Source organism: Ursus arctos, chromosome X (assembly GCF_023065955.2).
Source record: "Ursus arctos isolate Adak ecotype North America chromosome X, UrsArc2.0, whole genome shotgun sequence".
Lineage (NCBI taxonomy): Eukaryota > Metazoa > Chordata > Mammalia > Carnivora > Ursidae > Ursus > Ursus arctos.
In genome coordinates, this window is record NC_079873.1 from 2,846,169 (window position 1) to 2,872,948 (window position 26,780).

Sequence of the window (26,780 nt, forward strand, 5' to 3'; positions counted from 1 at the left end):
GCACGGAGTGTGGGGCGGTGAGTTTAAGGATCATAAAGGCTCATATGAGACTGTAACAACATACATACATACATACTCTATATATTCATTTGTACACATACAGTCAACCCTTGAACAACACGGGTTTGAAACACACAGGTCCACTTACACGCAGACTTTTCTTGATAACTACAGTACAGGACTATACACGTATTTTCGCTTATGACTTTCTCAATACGGTTTTCTTTTCTGTAGCTTAGAGACATACACATACGTGTGATTCCACTGTTTATGTTATTGGAAACGCTTCTGGTTAACAGTGGGCTATTAGTAGATACGTTTGGGGGGAGTCAAAAGTTATACACAGATTTTCAGCTGTGTGGGGGCTGGTGCCCATAAGCCCTGTGTTGTTCAAGGGTCAACTGTACATAGTATTATGAAAGACCAGTGTGCGCTGGAGAAATGTGGGCTAGGGAGCATCTCCATCAAGTGTGAGTGTCTCCTGACATAAACATCTGCTTTAGGTCATGAACTGTGGACCATGTTTAGAACAGAAGAGGCAAAAATTTGCTGCAGAGAAGAAGAGGGGGAGGAAACCAGGTGGTGGTGAATGAGCACATGTGTACCCGTGTGTGTGTGAGACAGGAGAGAAAGAGAGAGATTGAGAGAATGTTGGACAATTTGGAAACCACAGCAGTATACCAAAATGCACTTTAACAGCCATTGAATACTTTATACCCATACCAAGTATTCAAACTAGAACTCTAAGGATTCAGGACCTCTGTAAGGAGGAAGAAAAAGTCAGGTCTGCTCTCCCTGGGAGACCTGGAAGGGTCTTGCCCTCCCGATTACCAGCAAAATTTCAGTAGATTTTTTTCATTCCCAGTTTGAATCTAATTAACGACAGTCCGTTTACGTGTAGAACTGCAGTAATTTACCAAGAGATTTTTCACACGTGTTACATGGCGAAGTGGGTTTGGGTGTGTCCCCCCCCCCCCACAATAGAATGATTTAAATAGTGGCCCCAGGTCAAAAAACCCTGTAAAGTCCACAGAGTTTGAAGCACGTGTGAGTAAATTAAGGATCAACTTTCAGAGTTGCAACCCAATCCAGATCATTCTTTTGGATCTGTGATACCCGTGTCCCCCTCATCTTGAGAAATAATTCTTCCACTAATGAATAAAGGCTAATGGGAATATACAATTCGGATTATTTTAGAAATATGGTTTTATTTTATTTTTTTAAGATTTTATTTATCTGAGAGAAAGGGAGAGAGCACAAGCATGGGGAGCAGCAGGCAGAGGGAGAACCAGGGTCCCCACTGAGCAGGGAGCCCAACTCAGGGCTCGATCCCAGGGCCCGGAGATCATGACCTGAGCCGAAGGCAGATGCTTCGCCGACTGAGCCACCCAGGCATCCCAGAAATATGGTTTTATGGTCAAAGCTGCAAAGGTGCACTTGAACCTTACAATTAATTACTGATGCATGCACTCACTGGATAATGTATGCATGTTTGCGTTGTTCTCCAGAGAAAGAACAAAAATGATGTTGGTAAAAGCAAACAACTTTCTGAAAAATTTACATTGGTATGCTTGTTTTTAAATTTTAACAATACTGATAAATTTTACACTACACATTTGCTGTCAAGTTTCCACTTGTGTCTGAAAGCCTAGCAAAGTATATGCTTTGTTGTTTATCATATCCGCTTGGGTTGAATAATGTATTCCTGATTTTAGGGGCTACTGCCAGATCTTGCTTGGCCTTGGGTCGGAATTCCTGAACAACCTAAGACATGGTTATTGTGGGATCCAGAGAACTGGGCACATTCTCTGTGCCAGCTCAACGCAAGTCCTTTACTGCAGCCAACGTACAATGGTACCTTATTCACATGCAACTTTAACATCACTCGGATCTCTCCCGGGAAAGCATTAGTCACTTGTATTTAGCGGTAAAGATAATAAAGGAAGCTGAAAAACAAACCAAAACCCACAAGAAAACACAGCCTTTTTATATAAGGCCTTCAGAGGAAATCCCTCTGAAGCAAGACCTGGTCTTTACTCCAGCCAACGAACACACACAAACGGGATGTTTGTAGAGTGCAGGCTATCAACACAATGATGGATGTTCCTTGGTTCTGATGGAGATGTCTTGGGGTGTGGCCACTCATTTTCCAGTACAAACCATGCATCAATGTCTCGCTTCAGGTCTGTGTAAGGCCCACTTTTGGCTGAAGGGCTTAGTCGGAACATCAGTTGTGGACACAGGAAGAAATGTGTGCATGCAGGGACCAGACCCAGGCATGCCAGTCGTGTACCAGTATACTCTGGGTCTTTTCCTCTAGGGTCTTTCCAAACAGCTCAGGGAGCCTATTAGGAAGTGGGGCAGAGAGCAGGCCAACATGTTCTGGCATTGGAGAAAGAACCCAGACCCCAAGATCTGGAACGTCTCAGCTAGTGGAAATGTCACATAATGGGGGTCCCGATCATTACCGCATTGTGCCATGACAAACCCCAAGACTCAACCCGTGCAGTATCTACACTCCCAACTCCCACAGAATCTGAACACAGACCTCCGTCCCTGATAGAGACTCCATCCTGACCCACACTGGTTCACACAACGTCCTCCACATAACTCTGCAGTCTTGCCACATGTCCAAAACCTCTCATGCAGTTTCCCAACCTCAGCACTGTTGACTTTCTAAGTCAGAGAATGAAAAATCTATCTGCTGCAAGATGTTTACGATCTACCCACACCATGCCCCCAGCATTCCTTCCCAGTTGGGACAACCAAAAACATCTCCTGACATTGCCAAATGTATCCTGGGGGTGAGGGCAGGTGACAATTGCATGGCCCTGGCCCCTGACCCCATTCCTATGCTCAATAAATCAAGACTCTTGGAGAATCAAAGTCCAGAAGCTTGGACTCCCTAATATGCTTGGAAATAAATGCGGGACCCCGCTAAGGCCCTCTGCCAATGGGAACTGGCTTGCCACTGCCTCTTGTCATCACTGAAATGTAGAGGATTTCAGTGGAGGGAGAATAAGAAATCAAGAACGAAAGAGACGTGGATAGAAGACCCCCAACCTATCACCTACTCAACCAAGAGCAAAGACCCCAGGCCACACAAAGTGAGCTCGTGTAGGCACTGTGAAACGGAGCCCCATGCCAATGTAAGTGGACATGTAAGGTCAGGTGACACGGGGCCAGAACAATCCACAGGCACAGGAATAAGGGGACGGAAAGTTTAGGTGGGTCTCATCCCCTCCCTGGATTGTTGAAGTCCTTGCTGCTGCAGGCCATGTTGTGGGGAATGTGGCTTATTCCCAGATGTTCCAGTGGAATCCTTCAGTATTTAAATCATGTGATACAAAGTCATTTGCATTGGTCTAAACACCACAGTCTGATATTTTAGCCACAAAAGACCCCGATCCGGTCCAGCGGAAAACTTGAAGTGTTTCTTAAAACACTGGGGAATAAAGGATTCTCTCTTAACCTCTCCACATGTTTGTTAGAGATATTTTGCTGAAGAGTCTTGAGAAAGCACGCTCTGTTCTCTGAAGCACTCCTGAATTCTTGGCAGGAAATAAATTCCCTCATTCTCATTCTGGGGGAGTCAACCTCCCTTGATTTGAAACCCTGCAGCGTCCCGGGAGCCACTGGGGAAATCAAGAACCACATCAGCTGCTCTGAAGCCAGCATGCCTGATAAAAATTAGGGACAGGATGGAGCTTGGCTCATGCAAATGCATCTTTAATAATCTTAAAGGATATTTGCAGGGTTTCTAAAATGTGGATAGTAAAATTACTTTCCTCTGATTTATGTTTGCTGTGCTTCCTCAGGAATTCTGAAAAAAAATCTTTTAATTTATTAGGAAATATTGCTACTTACAAATGTAGTAAAAATGTTTATCTTTGTCTTAAATATAATGAAGGAGATGCAGCAATTGTGTCTATATGTGTGTGTATATGTGCACATACATACAAAGAATAAAATCATATGCAAAGAATAAAATTATATACAAAGAAAATAATAAAATACATGCATACTATATGTATATACTATAACATATAGTATACTATAATTTTAACACACAGCATTATATATTAATACCTATCACATATAACATATACTAATGTATGATACACATTGCTTTAATATAATATAGTAACTATTATATTGTATACTTCATATGTATAATATAGTAACTATTATATTGTATACTTCATATGTATAATATAGTAACTATTATATTGTGTACTTCATCTATATAATATAGTATAGTATTATATTGTATACTTCATATGTATAATATAGTAACTATTATATTGTATACTTCATATATATAATATAGTAACTATTATATTGTGTACTTCATCTATATAATATAGTAACATTATATTGTATACTTCATCTATATAATATAGTATAGTATTATATTGTATACTTCATCTATATATAATATAGTAACAATTATATTGTATACTTCATATGTATAATATAGTAACTATTATATTGTGTACTTCATCTATATAATATAGTATAGTATTATATTGTATACTTCATATAATATAGTAACAATTATATTGTATACTTCATATATATAATATAGTAATTATATTGTATACTTCATATGTATAATATAGTAACTATTATATTGTATACTTCATCTATATAATATAGTATAGTATTATATTGTATACTTCATATATATAATATAGTAACAATTATATTGTATACTTCATATGTATAATATAGTAACTATTATATTGTATACTTCATCTATATAATATAGTATAGTATTATATTGTATACTTCATATGTATAATATATTAACAATTATATTGTATACTTCATATGTATAATATAGTAACTATTATATTGTATACTTCATCTATATAATATAGTATAGTATTATATTGTATACTCCATATATATAATATAGTAACAATTATATTGTATACTTCATATGTATAATATAGTAACTATTATATTGTATACTTCATCTATATAATATAGTATAGTATTATATTGTATACTTCATATATATAATATAGTAACAATTATATTGTATACTTCATATGTATAATATAGTAACTATTATATTGTGTACTTCATCTATATAATATAGTATAGTATATTGTATACTTCATATGTATAATATAGTAACAATTATATTGTATACTTCATCTACATAATACAGTATAGTATTATATTGCATACTTCATATGTATAATATGGTAACTATTACACTGTATACTTCACACAAAGTGAAATATACATAATATACGTGTGTTATATGTATATACATAGGATACATGTGTTATATAGATATACATGTATACATACTAGGCATGAATGTCAGTAGTATGGTAGTAATTAAATACCTATATTTTCATTTATTTAACACGAGCACTTCATTTTTTTGGTCATGGTTCCCTGACAGGTGTAGCCTAAGGGAGAGAGGCATTTGTCTTTCTGTTACGTGCAAGGATGTTTGCCTTTCAAGATTTTTCATCAATTTCATACTGAAGTGCTCTTCAGCACCGTAAGGGAAGTCCTTAGCAACTGTGAAAGGCCAAGCGGTACCGCTAAGGACTCAGGGGCAGATACTCCATCGTTACGTGGTCACAAAGAAATCAAAGTTATTGGTACACAAAGCACGAGCTGGTGATGCATGAAACAGCCCCACCGCTTTCTGGAATGTGCAGAGGACTCAGGACGTGTTTGTGGAAGGAAAGAATAAACTATACGAATGAACGAAAGCATGTCTGATGTTATAGGAAACTTGTGTAGAAATTCCTGTAGGGGGAAAATAGGTCTGAATACGAAAGGGAAGTCTAATCACTGATGGTTTTCAAGGCCACCTGAATGAGTGTGGCAATGAGAGAGTTTAATACAAAGACGGAAACTCGAGAAGCCGTGTGTTTTGAAAGGCTTGCTTTGCTTTGATGCAGCAGTGTCTGCAAAAGACGAGGAACGGGTGATGAGTGAAAGAAGGAACCGATCTGAAAGGTCTGAAGGGGGACCCAAGGACAAGGGGGAACAGTTGTTTAAGAGGCTTCAAGGAGCAGAGCAGTTCGAGGATGGATAGAAAATCTTGTCTGAGGACAAAGGAGTTGCTGGTGTGAATCAGGCTGATCGAGCTTCATAGGGACAGTTCTCAAGCATCATGGACATGGCTTTGCCCAGTTGTGATTCTTCCTGGAGTTCAAGATGGTACGTGGGATGGAAATCCAACTGGCAGTCCCAGCTGGACAACCCTGGATTGTGTGTTTGTGTGTGTGTGCGTCTTTGAGTGTGCGTCTGTATGCGTGCATATTCATGTAAAATATGGCACCTGACTCGGAGCACTGCATCCAAGGTCAAATCCACACGGTTTGTAGATCAGACTGTCAGGGATACGAATGGCAAACCGTCAGGATGACAAGAGTACTTGCCAACTGAACCTACCTTCCTCTGAACACGTACCCTTTTGACACGCATGCATTAATGTGAAGTGATAGGGTTCAGGACGCAGTATGCCAATCAGGGCACCGCGGCACGCTCCCTATTTTCAGCTCGTGGAATGTGGGAAATGGCAGGTGCAGGAAGGGCTCTCTGACTCCTCCCTGAAGCAGGTCGTGATACCCCCAGGCGAGAGGTGCCCTCGCTAAACCCAGAAGAGAGGAGCGTCCTTACATCCGACACAGAGGGACGGCAAGAGGAATCCAAACGAATCTTGCCAACTCCCCCTGGTCTGCTACCCTGAGCTCCTACCCTGCTGTCCTCCTGCATCTGGCTAAGACTGTGCACTCTTCAACAAGCTCAGTATAAAAATGTTTCTCAGGGTTTTCACTTGCTTACAAAGGCTCCCATGTCACATGGAACTGATACTGCACACACCTGTATGCTTTTCTCTTGTGAATCCCTCTGCTGTTACCAAGACACAGCCGAGAACCTGGCCGTGTAGCTGGAGAAGACGTTTTTCTTTCCCTACAGAAGCGGCAGGTGCGTGGTTAGTCCGCACACGCTTTCTGCCACGAGAAAAGCCTGCACACCTACAAGGAGCCGTCTAACGCATGGAATACTACTGGGGTGGGAAAGAGAAAAAGAAAAAATCATCCTGTGAAAGGGATCGGAAAAGACGTTCTTTTGGATAAACAATTACTTGGGGAATAAAAGTCAAAGTGCACATCTGAATTTTGAGTGAAAAGGATGAATGAAAATATATATATATGCACACTTGTGAACACTTATTTAAGTATACATTTGTGTTTATTCTACTTGCATGCATACTTATATTTGATAAGTACATAAAAAATACTGGGACAATATACAAAAACGTGCAAAATATCTAATGGGGTTGGTAGGACTGTCTGTATGGGGCACCTATAGAGGCAAGGTTTCCCAGTGTTTATCTGTGGATACATTGGTTTTTAAATTTTGAAACATGAAAATATTGCCCACGGAAATAAATTTTAAAGGCACATTTTATGCAGCGACCCATTACCCAAACTTAGAAATTTTTCAGATGTTTGTAATTTTAGATTTAGGGATTCTACAATTAAAAACAAAACAAAACATGAAGAATTGCCAAATGGCAATGTTTAGAATTTAGAGTGATTAAGTCCCATGGCCACAGATAGAACCCTTCTGCATTGAACATTTTGTAACTACAAGACTGTAAGAAATTAGCAGAGATTGGCTGTAGATTATATTTAGATTGGCACGCATGTAACTAGGTGACTGTAAGCTGGTAAATTATTTGTTGAAAAGTTAATCAGCGCAAGCAACAGTTTACCAAGCAATTACTCCTGTTACGAGGCTTTTTGGTGGATGAAATGACCGCGTGTGAGGCTCTTTAAAATTCGCTCCCAAGTGTGTAATTGAGCGAACATTTCCTTCTGCAATTTGAAACAAGATTTACAAAGACATTGTGAAGGGCTTCACGGAAGGAGAGCTTCATGGCATTTTACAGAAAGACAAATCCTACAACATGGGTCCCAAATTATTCCTGTGTGATGACTGTGTTTGGGAAGCATGGCCATTTATTTCAAAGCGACATGCTTTGTATGAGCAGCCAAAATACATGTTATTCTAAAATAATAGACTGTTTTGCTCCACTTTGCCCTCCAGAATTGCTAGGTGTTGTGTTTCAGCCTTGGCTAGTACTCTTTGTGCCCAATTTCATTCAAAAAATGCAATCACTGCTCAAGACCGAGTGGTCAGCATTCTGCTATCATGACTCAACTAACATTTGTGCCCACTACAAAAGACGTCATCTGCTTTAATGCTGAGAACGTTTGCTTTGAAATGAGTCAACTTTCTACTAGATGACTAGGGGGAAAATACGTGGATTTTTTTTTTCTCGCTTGATTAAAGAATAATTTTACCGAAAGAAACCATTCTGATTAAAAACATTGAAAATTAAGAAGCGTAACATGCTATGGACTTTTTACAAACATAAGGATGTATGATTAATGTCCAGATAAAGACAGAGACTATTCTTAGGAATTCAGAAACCATCTCAGACCTGTCCCCACTACGACACTTCCCACACGATAAACACTGTCTAGACACCAAACGAGGGACGGGTTTGCATTTGTTTTGCCCGATTTTGAATGGAATGTTTGAGAACTAGCAAAGCAACATCTCCTGGGAGGTGTTAGAAAGGCGCACCTGGGGTCGCCTGGGTGGCTCAGTCAGGAAACGGTCTGCCTTCGGCTCAGGTCATGATCTCAGGGTCCTGGGATCGAGTTCCGTCATCAGGCTCCCTGCTCAGGGGGGAGTCTGCTTCTCCCTCTGCCTCTGCCTGTCGCTCCCCCTGCTTGTGTGCTCTCTCTGTCACATAAATACATAAATTCTTGAAGAAAAGAAAGAAAGAAAGAAAGAAAGAAAGAAAGAAAGAAAGAAAGAAAGAGAGAGAGAGAAAGAGAGAAAGAGAGAGAGGGAGGGAGGGAGGGAGGGAGGGAGGAAGGAAGGAAGGAAGGAAGGAAGGAAGGAAGGAAGGTGTGCCTGAGGTCACACCGCATATGGAGAGAATTAGAATCTGCATTTTAACAAGTCGTCTGCGGGAGAGGGAGGCAGATTGCAGCTTTGAGATTTGATTTGGGCTGATTTAGAAGAAACCATTGACCGCCTTCCCTTCCTACCTCTTATCCCGGGACCTGGCGGTCCCCTCCTTCCGATGGGCCATCTCGGAGAGACGGGATGCCCTCAGATGCTCACACAGTACACTCTCTTCCAGAAAGTCACAAATGAGTCTCTTACAAATTACGTCCTGAAAGAGCCCTGATGTGCGCATAAGGACAATGGTGAACTCACGAGGAGCTGGCTCGGTAACAAATACCTAGATGGACACACGTGTGTGTATCACAGGGGCAATGTCAGCCGGGTTGGGGTGTGGATGCTAATACACGTCTCACATGGCCAGGAGGATGAATTTAATGAGCATTTGCGTGTTTTTTCTTGATTTTCTGCTTCTATGAAGCACGCTAGTGCGTAGTTCTCACGAGATGGTTCGTCACACGGTATCTGTGTTGATCTGTCAACCACAGAGTGTTTTCGGCTTGGAAGTCTAAAAACGATCTCAAGGTCAGACCATCAAGCCACCTTGGTCAAGGTCAAGGACCCTGGTCCAAAGTCAGTGCCTCTACTTCTGTATTTTTCCTTGTTAGTATGCATGCCACAGAAGACCGCGAAAGTGGTCAAGCCTCAGGAAAGGCGCATCTTTCATCGAATAGGAATTCTGTGAACACCTGTCCAGAGGGGAGAAAGCTATTGTGGGTTTTGGATTTTATACAGGCTCAACTATGTTAGCCTGGAAGGGGAATTTTTCTCTGATAGGTTCCTGGAAGAATTCTTTGCATTGTTCAAAAGTTCCTTCCTCAGTGATGGGCGTTTTCGCTCTGGATGTTGTAATCCCACACACTTGCCGATCACTATGGTAACCTGTGACCACAATTTTATGGTCCTTCTTGATAAAGCCACTGCATGAAGAAAAGTCACAGACAATAAGCAGAAATTCAAAAGTATAAAGAATAAAGTTTTTCTCACATTTTTAAATCTAATTTTGTCATTTCCTCCCAAAAGTTGCAAAAAGTCACACAAAGTGTTTTCCCGGATAAATCCCCACATACACTGTACATTATTGTTATTGTAAATGGTTTGTATTTTAAAAAAGCATTGTATGACTTTCTGCTGTCAAGTAGGAAAATATAATTTTTTATGATTGTATTGATCTTGTATCAATTACTGAGTTACTGATTGATAACTGTTTCTGTCCATTTTTATGACTGATGCACATTTATCTGTGAAAATGTTCGTGCTTTTCTTCTTAAAATTTGTATACTTTTTCCCCTGTGCTGACAAGCATCTTACCCAAAGTCCTGAACGTATATCAAGATAATACATATGCTTCCTTTGTTCCTAACTTTGAAGGGAGAGGTCCTCATGTTTCATTCTCAGTATGATTATGAGGCTGGATTTTTCTAAATTTATGTATCGAATTAGGGTGTTTCCTTCTCTTCCTGATACTTTGGTTGATTTTCTTACTTTAACATTCAGGAAGAGTATCGAATTTTAATCAGTAATTATGCATCTACTGTGATGGGTATTCTGATTTTGTTTACTGTGTTAATATTAGGAAACATTCTATCTAATACGTAGGGTGGAAGTTTATTTGTCACAAAATATCTGCTCAGTAATATGAAGATGAGAATAAAATATGATACATTTGGCTTTTTCCCTTGTAAATTTGTTTAAGATCCACATTATGTTATGGAAGGAGAGTACAACTGTAGCAACTAGGATCACAATGAAATCCTGGAATGCATGCATATCCTTAACCAGGAAAATAATGTAAAATAAGCAGTCATGCACTTAGGCCTTTGAGTAAAATTGGATTAGTAACTTACACGGCATACAAAGCTATTTCTTTTACAGTAAATATATATGAAGAGCAAGAACTCATAAAATATTTCTCCCCGCAAAATAAGCCTGAAAAGATAAAACTGCAGCGAGGTCAGATCTCAAAATTCTCCTTGTTTGAAACTTAATAAAGTGATTAAAGAAGAAAAAAAAAACAGTAAAAATATACTGGCCAAGATAAAGATAATATTTGCAACCCACAGATCTGACAAAGGACCAATAACTAGAATATATATAAGAAATTCTTCAAACTCGGCGTGCTCAGTCGGTTAAGTACCTGACTCTTGATTTCGGCTCGAGTCATGATCTTGGGGTCGTGGGATCAAGTCCTACATCGGGGGGGGGGGGGGGGCCTGTGCTCAGCAGGGAGTCTGCTTGAGATTCTCTCTCTCCTCTCCCTTTGCTTCTTCCCCTGCCTGCATTCTCTCTCTCTCAAATACATAAAAAAGACGTTTAAAAAAATTCTCCAAACTCAACAATGAAGGAAATCATGCAGGCTCATCAGAAAATGGGACAAAGACAGCCACAGAGGCTTATGGATGGCAAAGGGATGAAAAGAGATTTGCTGTCATTGGGCATCGGGGAAATTGTAAATTAAAGCCACCACAAGATACCACCACCCCTCTGTGAAATGACCAAAATAAAAAACAGAATTGCGGACATGAAATGCTGGCGAAACTGTGCAGACACTGAGTCATGTGTACGATTCTATGCTAACATCCATGGAACTGTCTCTCTGGAAGGCTGTTTGGTAATTTCCCTAAAAAAGTAAACAAGCAGCGACTATACAACCCACAACTTTTGGGCATTTATGCCAGAGAAATGGAAAGTTGTGCTACATAAGCTCTTGTATGCAGATCATCCTAGCAGTGTTAGGCACATGGCGCCAGAATGGACACGCCCCCTGAGTTCTTTAGCAAGTGAATGACGTGCAACTGTGATACATGCATATGCATGTCCCCTCCCACCCCCACCCCATCCGCGGTTTCTGAAGCCAATGCTCTTCCTGATGGTCGCCAGAAGGTTGACAGTAGCCTCACGCTACATCACAATGCCTACGTCACCTGCCTCTCTTCATCTCACCATACGGGCATCTCATCATCTCAAGCCATCACCAGAGGGACAAGGGTGAGGACACGACAATATTTTGAGAGAGAGGGATAGCACATTCACGTTAACTTTTTTTACAGTATATTGTTAAAACTAGTTTATTTTACTACTAAGTTATTTGTTCATCTCTTACTTACAAATAACTTACTTAATTTACAAAGCGAAGTTTATCATAGGTATGTGTGTATAGGAAAAAAACAGAGCATATGTTGCACAGGTTCCTTTTTTTTTAGATTTTATTTATTTATTTGAGAGAGAAAGAGTGAGCGAGAGAGAGTACGAGTGAGAAAAGGGGTAGAGGGAGAGAGAGAAGGAGATTCCCCACTGAGCGGGGAGCCTGACGGGGACTCGATCCCAGAACCCCAGGATCATGACCTCAGCTGAAGGCAGATGCTTAACCGACAGAGCCACCCAGACATCCCCATAGGTTCCTTACTTATCCATGATTTCAGGCATCCACTGGGGGCTGGAAACATAGCCCCCATGGATAAGGAGGGATTTCCATACGGTGTGAGTACTCAGCAATAGAAAGGAATGAATGATAGATACCTGAATCAAGTTGCATAGATCACAAGAGAATGATTGACTGGACACATCAGTCAATCCCCAAGGATTCCATACTGTCCAGTTCTGGTTATGTTACACTCTTTAAGTGAAAAATATTATGGAAATGAGGAACAGATGAGTGGTTTTTAGGTTGAGGAAGGATTAGTAAGGTGAGGAAGGTACGTGCAGGTCTGAAAGGGCAACGTGAGGGTCCTCTGATGGAAAAGATCGGTATCTTGGCTGTATTCATAACGATATCCTCATCGTGATACATTATTGAAATTTAACAAGATGGGGAAAACAGGGTAAAGCATCCATGAAATCGCTCTATATTAGTTCTTATGAGTGCGTGTGAATCTGCGATTATTTACAATAAAGAAGTTGAAAGATTAGACACAAACCAAAAAAACAAACAAACATGGAAAGAAGGCACTTCCTCAGAGGAAGGAATGCAAGTTGGCTGAGAGGCAGACATCCAGGGCAGATGGAGGAGTATTTCATAAACGGGCAGACAGACTCCACTCCACAGTCTGTGCTGTGAAAAACGAACAGAGGAACGCAGACCTTCAAAAGATCTCAGGAGTGCCTTCCAATTTGGCAAAAGACAGTCAGTATGGAAAAAAGAAGAGAGACGGGTTCTCCATTAGAGGAGACATTTCCACGGTGGAAATAACTAGTGGTTCTATTTGTGCCCCTGAAGCAATTTCTAGGTTAGATTATGCCCCTTCCTTGGCGTCTGGATGCCATATTTGCCCTGTGTCCTCACATGGTCATCCCTCCACGTGTGTCTGTGTCCTCATCCCCTCTTCTTATAAGGACCCCAGTCCTATGCCATCAGGGCCACCCTAGTGACCTCATTTTACCATAATCCCTTCTTTAGAGACCCCACCTCCAAATATAGCCCCATTCTGAGGTCCTGGGGCTTAGGGCTTCAACATGTGCATTTTGGGGGGAGACAATTCAGTGTGAAAGAGCCCCCAGGAGACTTTGTGAATGATATTTTAACATTTCATTTACATTTGGGGCAAAGGATGGGTTCGAGTTTGAAGAAACCATTCCCATACTCTTTTCCAAAGGAAACCAAGAAAAACACACAGTTGACCCTTGAACAACACAAATGTGAACTGTGACCATCCACTTACACATGGATTTGTTTCAATAAACACAGGACAGTCCTGTAAGTGTACTTTCCCTTCCTCATGTTTTTCTTAATAACATTTTCTTGTCTCAAGCTTACTTGATTGTGAGAACACACTATATAATGCATGTACTATAAAAAATATGTGTTAATCGATCATTTATATTATCAGTAAGGCTTCTGGTCAACAGTAGGCTGATAGTAAAGTTTTGGGGGAGTCAGAAGTTATATGCAAATTTCAACTGCATGGGGGTTCAGTGCCCCTAACCCCCGTGTTGTTCAAGGGTTAACTGTACGTAATTTTTTTGGGTGGGTTATGGTGGATGGAAGAATCCTTAACATTAGTGTTTTGTCTCTTTCTCCAGAAAAATCAAATGTAGATATGACATTCTGGTCAGGTGGAGATTTTTTATTTGTTTTTTAACATTTCTATTATTGCCTTTTGGACTCTGTTGCTTCTCACCCAAATTGCTCTTTACGGTTAAAGAATGACAGAATATTAATGAGTGAACTTCATCTTTAAAGAGTAAAATATTTAGTTTGACCTGAAAAATGCAGGGAAAAAAAATTCCAACCGGAAAAGATGCTTCAACCATTAGCTCATGGTAGAGTTATTAATTCATTATCCTTAGAAATATCACAATATAATCATCTCTGAATTTGTACATAAGTATAAATCATAAAGTTGAATGTGAGCATTGTATTTTAACTTTCACCTTACCAGGCTCCCAATATTAAAATAAATATTTTAGTCATATTTAGAATAGTCAATCCTAAATTCCAAAATAATTTTTAAAAGGGATTATACATGCCATGGAAAACAAGGAGAATGCCTTACTTTTCTTGGATTAGCTACCCAAAATCAAGTCTTTACCAATTCTCTATTTTTTTTCACATTAACGCTTACTCCTCATGTCTTTCAAACATTGCTGTGTATTGCAAGCCTTATTTTAAACTCAGGGTGTCTCCTGATGCCAGTGGTTTATCTGGAGTAGTGTTAGTAGGAGTGGCAATCCTTTTCCTTTAAGATATAGGTTTGAGGTAAATCAAGATTCAAACAAGAGCCACTGTGCTAACCCCAAAGCCAGTGAGTCACCGCAGTCAGTTAGTTTTTCATTGAACTCTTAAGGGCTTGGTTCTGGCCAGGATCAAGGAGCTCCATTTGTCTTTTAGTAAGATGCAAAGTTGAGCTATAGTCTTAGTATTCCAGGTGCACCTAAAATCACAGATAACAGAGCTTTGTCAAGTGGAACGCATGCACTTAGAACAAATGTTCGTCACGCTGTTTGCTGCATGTAGACGGGAGGAAATAGTCTCCCCTCCAAAGATGTGCCTGTGGAACGCTGTTGTGTTCTTCTCTGTGCCCCCTGGTTGTGTGTGGAGGGGAGAAGGATGGGGAGAAAGGGGATGTGCCGTGAAGAGTGCAGAGTCGAAGGCTCAGGTGTGGGGTGTGTTGAACCAGAGCAATCCTTCAGGCTCACCATGCCTCCGTGAGTGACCAGCAGCACGATGTGGGCTGCTCAGATGGCCTCTCCAGAATTGTCAACAGAACAAAGCTACCTGCATAGGACCTGCCTTTGGTTGACGACGGCATGTTCCATGTGCAGATATGGAGGAATTTTCCCTAAGTCCTTGGTGAAGGAGGAAAATGTAGCCGGAATAGTCAATTTGTATTTTCATTCTTAATGAAATTACTAGACTTTTTTCTTTAGAGCAGCATTAGATTGACAGATAAATTGTGCAGAAAATATAGAGTTCCCACACATCATTCTCCCCTGCACAGTTATTAACTGACACCTGTGGTTTACTCTTGGTGGTGTACATTCTGCGGGTTTTGACGATGTATAATGACAGGCATCCGTCATTACTGTTTCCTATAGAATAGTTTCACTGCCCAAAAATCCTCTGTGCTCCATCTTTTTGTGATAGTTTTTTCTTTTATTCTTGGGTCTTGACTGTTCTTTATTATTGTAGATACTAGTCCTGTACTGGATATGAAGTTTGTGAATATCTTCTCCCAGTATGTAATTTATCTTTCCATTGTCTTCACACAGGCTTTCAAATAGCAAAAGTTTTTCATCTTTATGAGATTGTTTTCTGGTTTTTTCTTTAAAAATAACATGTTAACGTTTGAATCCATGATCAACTTTGAGTTAACTTTTGTTGAAGATTTATGGTTGAGGGTTTTGTTTCTTTGTTTTGTTAGTTGGGTGCCTATAGATAAAACTGCAATTGCTCCAACTTTATTTGCTGAAAACCTATGTTTCTCCTCCATTAAATTACTTTTGCAACTTTGACAAAAATCAGTTGAAGTGTGGGTTGTGTGGGTCTGTTTCTGGTTTCATGACTGTGTTCCACCGAGCACAGTGTATCCCTCCAGCAATGCCATACTGTCTTGATTACTACGGGACCAAGGCAAAACTTCATATATGGTAGCATGACCACCTTACTTCGTTCTTCTTTTTCAAATGGTTTCTGCTGTTTTAGAGCTGTGGTCTTGTCTTCTACATTGTAGAATAAGTGTGTCTATATCTACAAAAAACGCTTGCTGGGATTTCCATAGGAGTTGCATTAAAATCAACACATCAATTTGGTGGGAATTTGACTCTTGGTGTCTTTGGGTGAGAAGCATCTCGGTGCTGGCAGGGAAGGAGGGTGCCTCCCCCAGCCACATACTGTTGGCAGGACTCCACAGCAATCCCCTTTGTGGGTGGTGCTAGGCTTACCTAGTGTTGTTAGAGGGATTCAGGAAGGGAGGGATGGTTTACCTGAGCCATCCTCTGTAGCTAACATGGAGGTCAGAAACACCAGGTCTGAATATTCTTTTTCTATTGGGTATGGCATCATAAGACACCTGCTCTTATGTTGTTCCTGCAATTCTGAGATCCCAAAGCAGTTTGCCTTCTGCTTTTCACCCTTCAGGATTCTTTGGTTGTTCCTTGCATTATTTCTAGGGCTTGTCGTTGCTCTCAGTGGGGAGGAGCAGGGAGATAGGAATTAAAACCATCTTGTCTGTATAGGAAGTAGATACTCTTTTCAGTCCCCCAAATTGCACTATTGGATCAAATTAAACATTTTGATTCTATGTGCTGCACCAGGGCTAGCAAGAGATTCTTATCCATGCAGACAGAAGAAAACTGGTTATATATCAACAATTATGAAATGATTGACTTGGCTTTTTAACATCCAGGTAATAAATCAAATATTTGAGTTACGTGCAGCAGTGTGCTGGTAAATATTCAGCAAGAGCCTCTAAAGACAGGGGGAAAAAAAAAGATCTGATTTATAGCCATTCCCAAGTTCTTTGCTGTAAATATCCTCTTCATTTAAAGTACCTAAGTGGTATCAAGCAGCTCACAAAATTCCTGGAAATGTAATAATGAGCTAGTGTGAGCTGGCCCCAGCACCTGACCAACTCTAGGCCAAAAATTACAGGTCGTGTCTTTCAAAATTACTGAAGTGGGTCTAAATGCTGTGACACAGTAAGGAGCACTCAGGGTTTTCACATTCAGCCAGGTCGTTGGCACAGTTTCAACACAGACTCCTTTGAAGACGTGCAACGAACATCTTTCAAATACACCAAATGAGCGATTCTCCCCTTGACAGGAAACATGAAGGCTCACTTCTCTCTTCCTTTATGAAGATGTGTTTCTATGGAAGCCTCACTAGAAAATGAAATGCAACCATCATCTAAATAGAAGGACCCACCTGGCTTTTTTTTTGTCTGTTAGTCACAGAAATTTGATTCTTCTTGGTGTCACTGACTGACATATGTAGAAAAAAGACACCTCCTAACACAGGGAAAATCTGACATAGAAATCTCAATCTCTGCATGGTTACTGTCTATAAATGGTACCGCTCAATACTACCATGCGCTGGTACTTTATACAAGATACCCTCTGGTTTGAGGACAGATAAGCTAACTTACCTTTCTCAATTTTTTTTTAATTTTACAGTATAATTAATGTACAGTGTTATATTTGTTTCAGGTGTACAATGCAGTGATTCAACACTTCCACATATCACTCAGCACTCATCCAGATAAGTGTACTCTCACTCCCCTTCACCTGTTTCACCCATCCCCCACCCACTATCCCTGCAGTCACCACCAGTTTGTTCTCTAGAGTCGAGAGTCTGTTTTTTGGTTTATCTCTTCCTTTGTTCATTTGTTTTGTTTTTAGATTCCACACATGAGTGAAATGATACGATATTTGTCTTTCTCTGAATGATTTATTTCACTTAGCATTATACTCTCTCTAGATTCACCCATGTTGTTGCAAATGGCAAGATTTCATTCTTTTTTGGGGCTAAGTAATATTCCATTGTGCGTGTACATACACGTACGTGTGTGTGTGTGTGTGTGTGTGTGTGTGTGTATGCACATAACACATTGTCTTTATCCATTCATTTGTCGATGGGCACTTGGGCTGCTTCCATAATTTGGGTATTATAAATGATGCTGTTATAAACACAGGGGTGCATGTATCCCTTTGAATTTGTGTTCTTGAATTTTTGGGGTAAATACCTAGTAGTGCAATTGCTGGGTTGCAGGGTAGCTCTATTTTTAACTTTCTGAGGAAGCTCCATACTGTTTTCCAGGGTGGCTGCACCAGTTTGCTTTCCCACCAACAGTGCATAAGAGTTCCCCTTTCTCCACATCCTCGCCAACACTTGTTGTTTCTTGTGTTTTCAATTTTAGCCATTCGGATTGGTGTGATGTGATCTCTCGTTGTAGTTGGATATGTATTTCCCTGATGATGAGTGACGTTGAGCATCTTTTCATGTGTCTGTTGACCAGCTGGATGTCTTCTTTCACGAACTGTCGCATCATGTCTTCTGCTCATTTTTAATTGCACTATTTTTTGTGCGCAAATATCTTCTCCCATTCACAGATTGTCTTTTAGTTTTATTGATTGTTTCCTTCACTGGGCAGAAGCTTTTTATTTTGATGTAGTCCCAATACTTTATTTTTGCTTTTGCGTCCCTTGCCTAGGAGATGTACCTACAAAAATGTTGTTATGGTTGATGTCAGAGAAAATACTGCTTGTGCTCTCTTTTAGGATTTTGTTGTTGTTGTTGTTTCGGGTCCCACATTTAGGTATTTAATCAATTTTGAATTTATTGTGTGTGGAGTAGGAAAGTGCTCTAGTTTCATTCTTCTGCATGTTACGGTCCAGTTTTCCCAACACCATTTGTTGAAGAGACTCTCTTATTCCCATTAGATATGCTTCCTTGCTTTGTCAAAGAGTAATCGACCATATAATTGTGAGTTCATTTCTCAGTTTTCTATTCAGTTCTGTTGATATATGTGTCAATTTTTGTGCCAGTACCATACTGTATTGATCACTACAGCTTTGTAATATAACTTGAAGTCTGGTATTGGGATGCCTCCAGCTTTACTTTTCTTTTTCAAGACTGCCCGGGTTATTTGGGTTTTTCTGTGGTTCCATACAAATTTCAGAATTGTTTGTTTTAGTTCTGTGAAAAGTGCTGTTGTTATTTTGACAGTAATTGCATTAAATCTGTAGGTTGCTTTCGATAGTATGGACATTCTAGCAATATTTGTTCTTCCAATCTATGAGCATGAAATATCTTTCCATTTGTTTGTGTCATCTTCAATTTCTTTCATCAGTGTTTTATAGTTCAGAGTACAGGTCTTTCACCTCTTTGACTAAGTTTATTCCTAAGTATTTTATTCTTTTTGGTTCAACTGCAAATGAGACTGTCTTCATGATTTCTCTTTCTGATGCTTCATTATCGGTGTATAAAAATGCAATGGGTTTCGGTATATTGATTTTGTATCCTGCAACCTTACTGAATTTGTTTTTTAGTTCTAGTAATTTTTTGGTGGATTCTTTAGGATTTTCTATATATAGTATCATGTCATCTACAAAAAGTGAACGTTTTACAGCTTCTTTACCAGTTTGGATGCCTTTAACTTCCTTTGTTGTATGATTGCTGTGGCTAGGAATTCCAGGACTATGTTGAATAAAAGTGGTAAGAGTGGACATCCCTGTCTTGTCCCTGACCTTAAAGGAAAAGCTCTCAGTTTTTCGCCATTGATGATGATGTTAGCTGTGGGTTTTTCACAGATGGTCTTCATTACATTGAGGTATATTCCCTCTAACCTTACTTTGTGCAAGTTTTTTTTTTTTTATCATGAATTAATGTTCTACTTTGTCAAATGCCTTTTCTGTATCTATTGAAATGTTCATGTGATTTTTATCCTCTTATTGATGTGGTGTATCACGTTGATTGATTTGCAAATATCAAACCACCTTTGCATCCTGGGAATAAATCTCACTTAATCATGGTGAATGATTTTCTTAATGTCTTCTTAGGTCAAATTAATTTTTAAATGTATTTTCAGACTGACCTAATATATCCTTGCCTGTAAATATATAGTCTGGATATTTTTTACGTGACTTCAATCATTATGTTCATTTTATCAACCTAAGGTTTTTGATTAAAAGTTATCTTTTTCTCCAGAAATAACTACTGTGATCCAAGGTTGGCTCATTTTTAGTTTGTGAATAGTTTCATAGATTCAGGGTGAAGTGCCTTCAGCATTGCTATGGATTGAACTATGTCCCTGCAAAATTCGTATGTTGAAGCTGTGATGGTATTTGGAGAAGGGCCTTTGGGAGCTCATTAGGGTTAGATGAGGTCATGAAGGTGGAGCCCCCATGATTGGATTAGTGTCCTTATAAGAAGAGACATCAGACAGCAGGCTGGGTATGTGCTAGTTACAATGAGAGCCCTCTCCAGCCCAGGATCATGCTGGCTTCCTTGATCCATGATCTAAGAGTTCCAGCCTCCAGAACCATGAGACTATAAAGGTCTGTCTTTTAAGCCACCCCCTCTGTGGTATTTTTCTTTTGATGGCCCGTGCTGACCGTTAAAAGCATTGTGACCTGGATTTCTACATAACTTTGGGGAAGATCATTCTGGTAGCAAAAACTTAGCAGCACATATCATGAATTTGGAAGATGCAGAGGGAAGAATTAATATAGTACTGGCTATTAATGCATTTACCCATATCTGCTTTGCCCCTTCCTTGAATCCTTCCACTTGATTTGAACAAAAATACATAATAATACAAAAAACAAAAAAGTTTCAGTGCAAATATCATCTCTTTTAACATCCCTACTCCTCCTGAAGGTCTTATCCACCATGGACCCTATATTCATTACACACTACACACAGTCCTCTTGGAGCTTGTATGGAATATAGGTGGCATGCATCACTTACGTGCTTATCCAACTAGAATCTGAAATATCTGAGGACAGAGATCACATGTTTCAATGAGTATTTTCCCAGTATCTAGCACCATCCTTATTCCATAGTCTATCCTATTCCATAACCATCATAGACTGTTAATATATATTTGATAATTGGATGATTAACTGAACGGAATATAAGAATATAATAAAGAGTGTCACTTCACGATGATGAAGAAAATTAAACATGTCATGGTTGAAAATATTTTTAAGTGTTATTTATTTATTTATTTATTATTTATTTTTGCAAGAAGAAGGAAGCACAAGGAATACAAGGCACAGTGTGGGATAATTCAAATGGGAATGTCTGTAATATACATGTAGTACTATCTGTATTTGTTTCTTGCAAATACACATGGGCGTGCTCTGTCCTGCAGTCCCATTAATCCCTTCCCATATTAAAGACGGTGGGAGGGAGCTTACCCATTCCCCCTTGAAACACTGGTCTTTCTTTACTTTCCTTCAGAGAGAGGACAAAGATCCTCATAGAAAGACAAGTGCGTGAAACAATTATATTAGATTCTTTGTATTGATGTAATTCATGTTCAAGCATTATCTCCACCTTTTAATTTCTAATTGGATTAATTTTCCTTCCCCACAGACATTATATAAGTAAGTTGTTTTCCTTTGGATTTGGCTTTGGGATGAATTCTGACCAGATACATTTGTCATTTCATGGGAAAAGACTCGTGGCAGAATGGCCATTGACAGGTGGAATCAATATGTAATTACCAGCAGAGTATCGGAGACTTTCAGCAGAGGAGAAACTCTGAGCACTGCTTTCTAAGGAAATTCCAAGCGTAGACTCAACATCATCTTGAGCATTAATTTTGTCAGTCATTTGCATGCTGCTATTTATAAAGATTTCTCCCCTGTAGATCTATTACTAGTTTTCCTACAAGTCAGCAATCTGAAAATGACCATTTAACATGTTTTGTAATACAGTTCAAGACCAACAGCAGTCCCTGGGAGCATACTAATGGATGGAAAGAACGAGAGGGGGTTTAGTGACATTTGACTCTAAAATAACCGAAGAATGATTCATAGGAGGAAGAATGCTGATAGCACGGGGTATCAGGCCCCAAACACATGTACAAAATGATATACTTACTGTTCAATAATGACCAAAGTTCTGTTTGTAGGCTCCACTTCACTGAAGGGCTGGAAATTTATATTTGTGATTTTTGGTTCCTTGCACTAAAGCACCTTTCCTATGGTTTTCCCTGCTTATTGGAGGAAACATGCAGGGTAGAAGCTGAAGGAACATCTGGCTTTTGGAGTTCCCATCTACCAAGAAAGCATCGTTTGAGATATGCTAATTCCCATCAGGTCTTCAGGGTGGGGCTGTGCTGGACAGTGCCATGTAGCTCTTTGGCCCCATCGGGTTAAACTCATCCTCCGCCATGTTCCACGTGTTCCCTTTGAGTGGGACCATGATGACCATCTTGCGTCATGCTGGATCACAGCCCATCCTAAGATGCCATGAATCCCAAGCCATCTGCCTTGACATGTCATCACTATTATTCTATAATGGATGGGGCAACTGAAACTCTAGGAATTTGGAATTTCCCATCAACTGTATCTGGATACAGGAGTACAAAGAACTGATCTAGTTTAGAGGGCCTGGCGCAAGACTCCTGATCAGAAAGAGCAGTATCTCAGCTTTACTGATGAGGCCTCAATTCACCTCTCTTCCTGCAGTGTTGGAATCTCTAAGCAGCCTGTGAAGAGTGGAGGAACATTCATTTTCAACCTGTGCTCGTCCAACTCACTGGGCTGTTCCAGATGTCTGACACTCCACAGCCATGAATTCACTTCATTCCATCTTGCATTCTGTGAATTATCTTTTCTTCAGTTCAGGGAATGTGCATGATTTGTAGGACTGACCGAAGAAGGATAACTTACACTGGGAAACATGCCTGGAAGGGTAGAAGAGGAAACCACCGCTGGTGTCACTCCTAAATAGTATTCTGTTGCATCAGACTCTCTCTGAATGTCACCTTGGTGAATCCCAACTTTGTTTCCAGAACAGCAAAACTCTTCTTTCTCACCTTTCTTTGGGAATCCATTTTGAGTCAGATCTTCTCCAAAGAGTCTATCTGGAGAATTCCATACACTTCATGTTTAATGGTCTACACTCTTGGTATATGCCACCTGTGGGGCACACCCACTAACATGTCATCCAACCTGCCTTGTGTGGACCCCTGCTTCCCACACCCATGTGGCTATTTTAGTAGCTGCTGTATCCCTACTGTCCCTACAGCCCTGCTGGCCAGTTTGCTGACCCCAGGATGGGCACCAGATTTGAGTTGCATTATTCTGCCCCTTCGAACTGGGCCATGGGACAATTTGTTTCTCTTACATCATAAGTTAGAAGCAGCCTGGCCTTCATTTCTTTTGTGTTTCCTGGAATGTCAGCAAAGTGAGAGAGAACAATGGAAAGTCTTTACTTGCATGCTTCCTCCAGGGAAAGCCAAGAAAATTTCGGGGGGCCCCCAAATAGAGAAAGTTTTCTTCCAAATACCTACATCCTCCCCAGCCTTCTGGTCAACCTTTTTAAGCAACATCTCTTAGAAATTAATAAATTTTTGAATCACAACAATAAGAGCTATGAATCTTCATCTATATACCTAGTCATTACTGGCATTTAAAAAAGAACATATACTGACCTTCTAATTACAAGTCTTTGACAATTCTAAAATACAAAATTAGAAGTCCTCAAAATTTCAGTTTGCAATAATTACCTGGTTTGGACATTTCTTGAGCATGTAAATGTGAGCTGAATGGATCTGTCATCACTGACAGAAATGGGATGGTTTTTCTCAAATTGGCAAAATTGCTATCTAAAGTCTAATGTGTGTTCTCTGCAACATATCCACCTTGAAATGCATGTATATGTAATTTGAAAGATGTATATTCACACGAGTTATCAGGAATGTGGTGAATATTCACGAATAGGTCATTTTTACCTTACCCTTCATCACTTATGCATTTAATTCTGACAATAAAATAATTTAATTTGTAAGAATCATCCTAGAATTATCAATACCCTAGTCTATATATGTGCTAAGTGTCTGGGAAAAAAAAAACACAATAAATCATTAACATTTTAAATATACCCTCATTATCTCTGATGTTGCAGATGAAACAGTCTTACAGAAATAGAAAGTTTACATTTTTATATTTCTCCTTAGTACAATGTCTTTGTTATATATCGATGGCACAGTTCGATTTTAAAAATCTGGTCAATGGCATCAAGTTTCCAAATTTCTAACGTAATGTAAGCCAATTATAAATATTTCATAGAATTAGTTTGTGGTTACATAGTATTTGGGATCTGAAAAAGAAACAAGTGTCATCTGTGAATGAGGAATTCCACCAGAGCACAGGGGAGATTATCTTGGTTTTGGAAAAGAATGCGTAGTCATATTTTGATGTGGAAACTGCTGTTTGGAAAAAGAAAAATTGATCTCGGGGTGCCCAGAAAGACTGTTATGAAGATGATTTTTCTCCCTTATTATCAGTATGGTTTACCCTGAGCATCACATATAATCATGTCCAATCTGGCACAGCATGATTATCTTCTGTTCAGAGTGCACAAGACTGAAATTCAGGTGTTGATCTGTGCTCCTGTTGAGCTCAGAGTCCTTCTCCAAGCTTGAGTGGTTGTGGCAAGATCCACTTCCTTGTGGTGGTAGAACTCAAATCCATTTCCTTGCTGGCTTTCATCATGGGGCTGTGGTCGGCTCCTAGCAGCCTTCTGCATTACTTTGCATGTGGTCCTGTCCATCTTCAAAGCCAGCGGTGGCGAACCCCCCCTCTTGTAGAATTACTTCCAGGCTTTGAAGAATGTCCTTTTGAAGGTCTAGCCTGATTAGGTCAGGCCCAAGGAGGATAATCGCTCTCTCTCAAAGTCAACCATGCCTTGCAAAATAATCTGATGATGAGAGTGAGAGTTAAGCAATTCCTCAAGTCGTTCCCACACTCAAGAGGAGGGAGTTCTACAAAGATGTAGGTCCCTGGGGATCGGATTACAATCCTGCCTGCCATTGGACTCTGATTTTCTTGATCATAGAAAAGAATAAAAAATTAATGACCTCTAAATCCAGAGTTGAAATATCATAGTCTTGGTGAAGATACAGCAGTTAGAATAAGTCCATACTTTTAAATGGAGGAGGTGGGGAAGTTATAAGAGATATGAAGAAGAGGACACCAGCTGCATATTCTGGTTCCTTCAGATGAGGCACAGAGCATGGGCTCGCTCCCTATCACAGTGCCCCCTTCGAGCAACAGTCTGAGGATGAAGGCAGCCAATGGTAAGGCATAGCTGCCTGTGTGTTGCCTTCAAGAATTCACCCACGGTAGTTTGTTCCCATGCAGAGAGCCCCTAGCCCGGAGGCTAGCCTATTCAAATATTCTGGGCAGGACTGGAGATTAACAGAAACTTGATACTTGTGCTTCACTCCACTTCCTTCTTTGCTCTTTCTTTTCAGAAAGCAAACCCCATTTTTTTAGTAGAACGATGGTACTTGGAGTTTAAATCTGGTTGCTCACTGTGGCAGATTAAGAAAATTACATTCAGAGACCATCTAAAAAAAAAAATCAGTGACACGAAGGTGTTGATGGGAATTAGTTATTTAAAATCCTTTACCAAACTGGGGCTTCAGGGCACGGCCAGGGCAAAGGACAGTCCCTGAATTCCATATTACGCTTCAGCCAGCAGCACGCAGCAAAATGAACTAGTAGCATAAGAAGCCATTTCACCAAGGGCACATGTGTTGTAGTCCTTACTAGTACTAGAACATTCCCTTTGGATATCTAACACATGTGTTAGAAGGAAACATGCCCATGCCCATAAAATGTACCCTGATGTTTTTGTTGTTTCTGTTGTTTTTCAGTAAGCTGCAAAGACAGGAGATAATCATAGTTCACTGGCATCACTGATCTATGTTTTTGTTTTATACATCCATTCACCTGTCCATTCATCCAACGGTCTATCTATCCATCCACCTACCTATTCATCCATCCATCCATCCATCCATCCATCCATCCATCCACCCATCCATCCATTTTAAACACTATAATGATGACCTATGGGCTCGCAAGCCAAGAGAAGAATGAGAATATAACCGATAACTTAGATCAATCTACCTGCTATTTCCGTTACCTATCTGCCCACCTCAGTACAAGTATCCAATATCTTGAATTTTTGAAATTTATTTTATTAAATTTAATTTTATGAAGTTATATAATGCCATATAAATCACTTTTTAAAAATTATTAATAAATTGGGCATGTAACATTGTGTAAGCTTAAGGTGTATGGCCTGTTACTTTGATACACTTATATATTGTACTATGATGGCTGACGTAGTGATTTTTTCACACTACCTACTTACAGCACAATACTATTGTCTGTATTCAGTATACTGTGCATTAGATCTCTGTGGCTTATTTACCATTCACTGTGTTTGTACCCTCAGTCTTATCCCCTACCCCCTCTTGATAATTACCATTCCACTTTTTTTTTGGATTCCATGTATAAGTGATACCATACACTAATTATCTTTCTCTGACTTATCTCACATAGCATAATGTACTCAAAGTCCATGCATGTTTTCACAAATGGAATGATATCCTCCTCTCTTGGGTCTGAATAATATTTCATTGTGTATATGTACCATGTCTTTTTCATCCATTCATCTGTTGATGGGCATTTGGGTTGTGTCCATGTCTTGGCTATTATGAATAATGTTGCAACAAACATGGATTGCAGATATCTTGTCAAATCCTGTTTTCCTTTCCTTTGGGTATATACCC